Source organism: Chaetura pelagica, unplaced genomic scaffold, assembly GCF_000747805.2.
Source record: "Chaetura pelagica isolate M959 unplaced genomic scaffold, ChaPel_1.0 scaffold363, whole genome shotgun sequence".
NCBI lineage: Eukaryota > Metazoa > Chordata > Aves > Apodiformes > Apodidae > Chaetura > Chaetura pelagica.
In genome coordinates, this window is record NW_009952720.1 from 2098788 (window position 1) to 2107253 (window position 8466).

Below are 8466 nucleotides of genomic sequence, written 5' to 3' on the forward strand. Positions count from 1 at the left end.
AAACCCCCCCCCCCCCCCCCCCCCCCCCCCCAAAACACACCCAGATTCCCATTACCCAAACTTTGCTCCACACGAGCACCAAGGATGCACTGAGGACCCCAGAGCCCAGCCCTCTTGCCCCTAAGCACCAGGGAGAGATGCTCCAGCAGACCCAGACCCACCTCAGCAAGCCCAGCTGCACCCAAAGCCTCTCAGAGGTGGGTGAGGAAGAGGCACCCCCAAAATAACTCACCTGTTTTGTGGCACTTTCCCTTAAGAGCAGCCTTTCCCCCACCACTCCCCATGTGGGACTGAGTCCCAAGCACTTCAGACTCAAACCAGTGCATAAGCATCAAGGTGGGACACCTGAGCCCAACCCACGACTGGGGGTCCCCCTTTCCCAGAGGGGACAGGACCCAGCAAGCACCCACCAAGGGAGAGAAGGGGTGAAGCAGCTGCCATGAACCCTGGGAGCCCCAAAACCACCAGCTCAGAGTTTATCCTCCACCTCCCCAAGGAGAACATCCCATTCTCCTGCCTGTCCCACTCTCCTCCAAAGCCTCTTGCTGCTCTTAAATACCAAGAGCTGCTATTTTTATCCAGCCCACAACTGGGTGCACTTTATTTTTGGTGTTTAAACTGCAGGCTTTTTTTTTTTTTTTTTTTTTTGTGGGAGGGGGAGAGGGAGGGGAAAAGACAGAAGCACGAGGGGAAAAATGAGAGGAATGTTTCTCTGGGAGCAGAGTTTTCCATTGCTTACTTTAAGCCAGGCCAGCATCTGCAAATAGAAGTCACAACTGGAGAATGCTGCAAGCAGCCAGGAAAAAAAAAAAAAAGGTGTGATCACGTCTGCAGTCACTTCACATCTCCTCCCACCCCACCCTGACCAAGGAAAACCCAGCCCTGCTTTCCAGCTGGGTATTACCCAGGGCAGGAGTGAAGCTCCCAGCTGTGTAATGGGGCAAAAGTGGTAAATGGATCAGCTGAATCCAAGAAAGCCAAGGGGGAACAGGGTGGTTCTATTTTCAGGGTAAAATTAGTAGTGTTTTCCAAATAAAAGTAAGGGTTGAAGGGACCTTGGAGGAAACTGAAGTCATCAGAGGGGCTTTTCAGCTGGGAAAATGCTTCTGCCTCGCAGGGAAATAAGGAAGGATGGATGCAAAACAGGGCCTGGAGGTAGGATTTGGTTTCCAGCTGGTCCCAGGCCTGGGCTCAGACCAAGGTCCCATGATGTGGCAGGAGTTTGTCTGCTCCAGGATGAATCAGTTCCTCAGCTTGAGGGGCACCAGCAAGCAGAAGGGTGATCTGGAGCAGGAGTGATTCACCAGCAGCTGAGTCACAGCTTCCTCTCACCCCTCACAGCTTCTGAGAAACAACATGCAAGCCCTTGGAGCCCAGACCTGCTGGATGCCAAACTAAACCAGGTGGCAGGTTCAAAACCCCTCTGCCTTTTTTTTCCATGCCACGTGTGAAGGAGCCTTGGAACTCCTTGCTATAGAGAACTTCTGCAGGGTCAAGCACCAAACAGCACCCCTATTTTTTCAGAGCATCTATGGACCACTGCAGGGAAGAGGATGCCTGGCCTGGCAGGGGGCTGCCTGAATATGTTTGTATATTACTGCATTTGTTTAAGTTGCTTTAAGCTCATCCAAGGATTCCCAACCTGGTTTAAGGGTATCACTGCACCAAATGGTATCCAGACTCCACAGGCAGCAGCACGAGGAGAGGTTCAGATGCTGAGCTCAGCATCATCAGTGCCCACATCACTGGAGGGGTGCAGGGCCCCCAAACCAAGCAGGTGCTCAGAGGGGCCCCTGAAAAGCTGGGGGAGGTGCCCAGACTGGTGGCTCCTCCCTTGGCAAGGCCCCTGCCAAATTAAATCAGCAACAAGAAGGTGCTGAGGAGGCCTGGTGGGGCTGTTTGCCCAGGGAACAAAGCAAACCTGCTGGGGGTGGGCAGGGCTTTCATCCCCCACCACCTCAGAGCCAGGCATCCCAGGGCCTGCAGCCCTTAGGGATCTCTAATAATAGGTATTTCCCAGCAACCCCATTGGGCTGGTTTCAAAGGTGATGTTATGCTACCTGGGATGGGGGTAAACTGGGATGGGACAAGATGGGATGGAGAGAGAGAAAGACTGGATGGGATAAACTGGGGAGGAGGAGTGAGCTGGGCTGGGATGAACTGGGCAGGGTGAACATGGTGCAGAGCTGAGGTATCTCCAACCTGTAGCATGAAAGAGAAACTTTCCTGGCACTACCAGGCAGCAAATCTTTAGGTAAAGAAAGGTTTGGTACTTCCCACAGCACATAAACCACCTTCTGAAGGGCTGCCAGGAGGCCCTTGGCACAAGCCTGCAGCCTGCAATGTGCATTTCCTGAGGTCCCTCATGGCTCCAGCCTCAGCACCAGGATAAAGGGGCTGGGATCAGGGAATGCCTGGATTGCCTGGGATACAAAAAAGAGGCGACAGACAGAAAGGAGGGAGTGCAAAACTCAGGGGTGGCAACCCCAAAGGGAGCTGAAGTCAAAGCTGGGAGATACCAAACCCCTGCAGAGCCTGGAGTGCCATCCTGGGGTGGCCCCTGGGATGTCCCTTCCCTGGAGAGGAGCAGCTCTTGGGATGTTGCTTCCCTGGACAGGAGCAGCCTTGGGATGTCCCTTCCCTGGAGAGGAGCAGCTCTTGGGATGTCCCTTCCCTGGAGAGGAGCAGCTCCTGGGATGTCCCTTCCCTGGAGAGGAGCAGCTCCTGGGATGTCCCTTCCCTGGAGAGGAGCAGCTCCTGGGATGTCCCTTCCCTGGAGAGGAGCAGCTCCTGGGATGTCCCTTCCCTGGAGAGGAGCAGCTCCTGGGATGTCCCTTCCCTGGAGAGGAGCAGCTCCCTTGGGATGTCCCTTCCCTGGACAGGAGCAGCTCCTGGGATGTTGCTTCCCTGGAGAGGAGCAGCTCTTGGGATGTCCCTTCCCTGGAGAGGAGCAGCTCTTGGGATGTCCCTTCCCTGGAGAGGAGCAGCTCCCTTGGGATGTCCCTTCCCTGGACAGGAGCAGCTCCTGGGATGTCGCTTCCCTGGAGAGGAGCAGCTCTTGGGATGTCCCTTCCCTGGAGAGGAGCAGCTCTTGGGATGTCCCTTCCCTGGAGAGGAGCAGCTCTTGGGATGTCCCTTCCCTGGAGAGGAGCAGCTCTTGGGATGTCCCTTCCCTGGAGAGGAGCAGCTCTTGGGATGTCCCTTCCCTGGAGAGGAGCAGCTCTTGGGATGTCCCTTCCCTGGAGAGGAGCAGCTCTTGGGATGTCCCTTCCCTGGAGAGGAGCAGCTCTTGGGATGTCCCTTCCCTGGAGAGGAGCAGCTCTTGGGATGTCCCTTCCCTGGAGAGGAGCAGCTCTTGGGATGTCCCTTCCCTGGAGAGGAGCAGCTCTTGGGATGTCCCTTCCCTGGAGAGGAGCAGCTCTTGGGATGTCCCTTCCCTGGAGAGGAGCAGCTCTTGGGATGTCCCTTCCCTGGAGAGGAGCAGCTCTTGGGATGTCCCTTCCCTGGAGAGGAGCAGCTCTTGGGATGTCCCTTCCCTGGAGAGGAGCAGCTCTTGGGATGTCCCTTCCCTGGAGAGGAGCAGCTCTTGGGATGTCCCTTCCCTGGAGAGGAGCAGCTCTTGGGATGTCCCTTCCCTGGAGAGGAGCAGCTCTTGGGATGTCCCTTCCCTGGAGAGGAGCAGCTCTTGGGATGTCCCTTCCCTGGAGAGGAGCAGCTCTTGGGATGTCCCTTCCCTGGAGAGGAGCAGCTCTTGGGATGTCCCTTCCCTGGAGAGGAGCAGCTCTTGGGATGTCCCTTCCCTGGAGAGGAGCAGCTCTTGGGATGTCCCTTCCCTGGAGAGGAGCAGCTCTTGGGATGTCCCTTCCCTGGAGAGGAGCAGCTCTTGGGATGTCCCTTCCCTGGAGAGGAGCAGCTCTTGGGATGTCCCTTCCCTGGAGAGGAGCAGCTCTTGGGATGTCCCTTCCCTGGAGAGGAGCAGCTCTTGGGATGTCCCTTCCCTGGAGAGGAGCAGCTCTTGGGATGTCCCTTCCCTGGAGAGGAGCAGCTCTTGGGATGTCCCTTCCCTGGAGAGGAGCAGCTCTTGGGATGTCCCTTCCCTGGAGAGGAGCAGCTCTTGGGATGTCCCTTCCCTGGAGAGGAGCAGCTCTTGGGATGTCCCTTCCCTGGAGAGGAGCAGCTCTTGGGATGTCCCTTCCCTGGAGAGGAGCAGCTCTTGGGATGTCCCTTCCCTGGAGAGGAGCAGCTCTTGGGATGTCCCTTCCCTGGAGAGGAGCAGCTCTTGGGATGTCCCTTCCCTGGAGAGGAGCAGCTCTTGGGATGTCCCTTCCCTGGAGAGGAGCAGCTCTTGGGATGTCCCTTCCCTGGAGAGGAGCAGCTCTTGGGATGTCCCTTCCCTGGAGAGGAGCAGCTCTTGGGATGTCCCTTCCCTGGAGAGGAGCAGCTCTTGGGATGTCCCTTCCCTGGAGAGGAGCAGCTCTTGGGATGTCCCTTCCCTGGAGAGGAGCAGCTCTTGGGATGTCCCTTCCCTGGAGAGGAGCAGCTCTTGGGATGTCCCTTCCCTGGAGAGGAGCAGCTCTTGGGATGTCCCTTCCCTGGAGAGGAGCAGCTCTTGGGATGTCCCTTCCCTGGAGAGGAGCAGCTCTTGGGATGTCCCTTCCCTGGAGAGGAGCAGCTCTTGGGATGTCCCTTCCCTGGAGAGGAGCAGCTCTTGGGATGTCCCTTCCCTGGAGAGGAGCAGCTCTTGGGATGTCCCTTCCCTGGAGAGGAGCAGCTCTTGGGATGTCCCTTCCCTGGAGAGGAGCAGCTCTTGGGATGTCCCTTCCCTGGAGAGGAGCAGCTCTTGGGATGTCCCTTCCCTGGAGAGGAGCAGCTCTTGGGATGTCCCTTCCCTGGAGAGGAGCAGCTCTTGGGATGTCCCTTCCCTGGAGAGGAGCAGCTCTTGGGATGTCCCTTCCCTGGAGAGGAGCAGCTCTTGGGATGTCCCTTCCCTGGAGAGGAGCAGCTCTTGGGATGTCCCTTCCCTGGAGAGGAGCAGCTCTTGGGATGTCCCTTCCCTGGAGAGGAGCAGCTCTTGGGATGTCCCTTCCCTGGAGAGGAGCAGCTCTTGGGATGTCCCTTCCCTGGAGAGGAGCAGCTCTTGGGATGTCCCTTCCCTGGAGAGGAGCAGCTCTTGGGATGTCCCTTCCCTGGAGAGGAGCAGCTCTTGGGATGTCCCTTCCCTGGAGAGGAGCAGCTCTTGGGATGTCCCTTCCCTGGAGAGGAGCAGCTCTTGGGATGTCCCTTCCCTGGAGAGGAGCAGCTCTTGGGATGTCCCTTCCCTGGAGAGGAGCAGCTCTTGGGATGTCCCTTCCCTGGAGAGGAGCAGCTCTTGGGATGTCCCTTCCCTGGAGAGGAGCAGCTCTTGGGATGTCCCTTCCCTGGAGAGGAGCAGCTCTTGGGATGTCCCTTCCCTGGAGAGGAGCAGCTCTTGGGATGTCCCTTCCCTGGAGAGGAGCAGCTCTTGGGATGTCCCTTCCCTGGAGAGGAGCAGCTCTTGGGATGTCCCTTCCCTGGAGAGGAGCAGCTCTTGGGATGTCCCTTCCCTGGAGAGGAGCAGCTCTTGGGATGTCCCTTCCCTGGAGAGGAGCAGCTCTTGGGATGTCCCTTCCCTGGAGAGGAGCAGCTCTTGGGATGTCCCTTCCCTGGAGAGGAGCAGCTCTTGGGATGTCCCTTCCCTGGAGAGGAGCAGCTCTTGGGATGTCCCTTCCCTGGAGAGGAGCAGCTCTTGGGATGTCCCTTCCCTGGAGAGGAGCAGCTCTTGGGATGTCCCTTCCCTGGAGAGGAGCAGCTCCTGGGATGTCCCTTCCCTGGAGAGGAGCAGCCCCAGGGATGTCCCCCCCCACGGGGATGCCTGGACCCCCCGTGACCCCTTCCCAGGGACACAGGGACAGGGTGGCAGCTCCAGTTTTTGGGGAGAAGGGAAGGAAACCCCCTCCCCCTGTGTGTGTGTGTGTGTGTGTGTGTGTGTGAGGCAGCTGCCAGCTGCTAAATTACTGGAACAAAGGCAAGTTTTCTGAAGCGTTTTATGTAACAATTGCTCCCTTTCATTTGATGAATGATTCATTAATGTCTCTGTTTGAGATAATTATAATGAAGCCTGTAACCTTTTTCATTATTTGAAGGAACACAAAACATTACAAAGAAAAACTCTGGAAGGACCTAATTTATGCCCAGCAAGAGAGGCGCTGTCCTCAGCAAGTTGTCTACGCATGTGTTAAGCAGCAAAATTGTATTTGCCTCATGGGATACAGACCAACAAACTCTCCAAGAATGCTTGTTTAAGAAGCCAATTAATTTCTATCGATCTTCAGAAAAAAATCTCCAGTTACTTTTTCCTTGCTGGTGTTTGTCCAGCCCTGGATTTTCCTTGGCTGCTCCTGGCTCTGCCAGGCACAAGTCCGAACAAACCAGTGCACTTAAACCACTGGGGCACGTCTGAGGGCTGGTTCAACCTCTGACTGTCAGATCTGTGTTTAGTTCCTGTAATTTCTCCCAACCTTGCTCTCCAGTAGTAAAAGTTTGCCCTGTGGAAGGCAGTCATGGTGTCTATGTTTCACCCCAAAAGCCATGAGTGGGAAGGGGCTAGCACAGCCCTGTGATCTGTGGGGAGGAGTGAAAATCATAGAATAGTTAAGATTGAAAGGAACCTTAAAGATAATTTATTTCAGCCCTCCTGCTATGAGCAGGGACCCCTAGCACTAGATCAGGTTACACAAAACCTCATCCAACAGAATCAGAGAATCACAGAATTGCTGGAGTTGGAAGGGACCTCTAGAGATCATCTAGTGCAGCTCTCTCACTGAAGAAGGATAACCTAGAACTCTTTACACAGGACTGTATCCAGGCGGGTTTTGAATATCTCCAGAGATGGAGACTCCACAACCTCCCTGGGCAGCCTGCTCCAGTGCTCCGTCTCAGTGTCAGGAAGTTTTTCCTCATATTTAAATGGAACTTCCTGTGTTCCAAATTGTGCCCATTGCCCCTTATTCTGACACTGGGAACTACTGAGAAGAACCTGTCTCCGTCTTCCCTTCACCCACCTTTTAGATACTTCTATATCTTCTGTATATATCTTATATATATATAATTTTACATATATATAATCTTATATGTAGATATCTTACATATCTTATATATCTCTCTTTATCTTATACATAGGGTAAGTCCCACAAAGAGGGGTCCAGGAAGGAGGATCCCAGGGAAGGAAGGGGGTGCCAGCCACTGGGCATCGTTATCCCGGACTTTTTTGTTGAACAAACCCAGGTTTGGGGTTGGTTTTTTCCCTCTTTTTTTAAATGTTTTAAATTTCAAGGCACCTCCTGCCCTCGGAGGGGATGGGGGGGTTGTTGTGGTTAGCTGTCCTAACAGCAAACCCGGCCTATTGATTTTTGTGAAGGATCCATTTGTTTCTGAGCTCTTTCCCAGAGGATGCCGTTTAATTCTGCAGCAAGCATGCAGCAGAAGCATGTGTTACGTTTCACAGATAATGCAAAGCAAAACAATTTGTTCACCCTCCTATGACTGCAAGGCATTGAGCCTCCTGCAGCCAAAAAAAAATGTGGGTGATCCCCCCCCACCTCCATCTCCCAGGGGTGTGTGGGGCTGCCTGTGCCATCATCCTGGGGGGATACATCATCAGGGATGACAGCAGGGCTTTGCTCCAAGGGCAACTGGTCTTTATTTTGGCCAGGACTGGCCCCCATGGCATCTGCCCCTGGGCAGATGGGGATGGAGGAGCAGCCTCCCAGCAGCAGCTTGCAAAATAGCTTCACTTTGACCCTGTTCCTAGCAGGAGTTACCCAAAATCTCTCCCTTTAGGGGCCGAAAGCACCTACGTGAGGCTTCTGGCTGGAAGGTTTGGTGGTGGTGGGAATAAGGGGGGATCTTTAGTTGGTTTTTGTTTGCTCAGGGAGGAGGGGGGGGTGGCTTTTTGGTGTTTGGTTTTTGGCCCTTGAGGAAGGTCCCTGGGGCCTGGTGCTGCTGCTGTGAAACTTGTTGTTATTCACCATTTCCAAAATAGTAACTGGAAGCTGCTCCCCCTCAGGGTCAGGTTCCATCCAGTTTTCCTTCGGGTCTGCAGGTGCAAATGGGAAAAGGGATGTCACTGGTGGCTGTGCTTGTTGTCCCAGAGTTCCCAGGCTCCGAGGGCGGAATTACCCTCTCCAAGCCTGACTCAAAGCTGCCACTGCCAGTGGAAAGAGTAGGTATCATCTGGCACAAAGCAATTCAGGGCAGAAAACGGTCAAGTTGGGTTCTGTGGTTGCTGCTTTGCCCCACCCAGCATCAGCAGGGACGAGGGCTCCGCCTCACTAAGGAAGCAGGGGTGGCTGCAGCTCGGATGCTTTTCATGTCACCTCTGCAGCTGCTGGGTTGCAGCTGGATGGAGCTCAGGTAACCTAGAAGTGATGGGTTACCAAACCCATGACC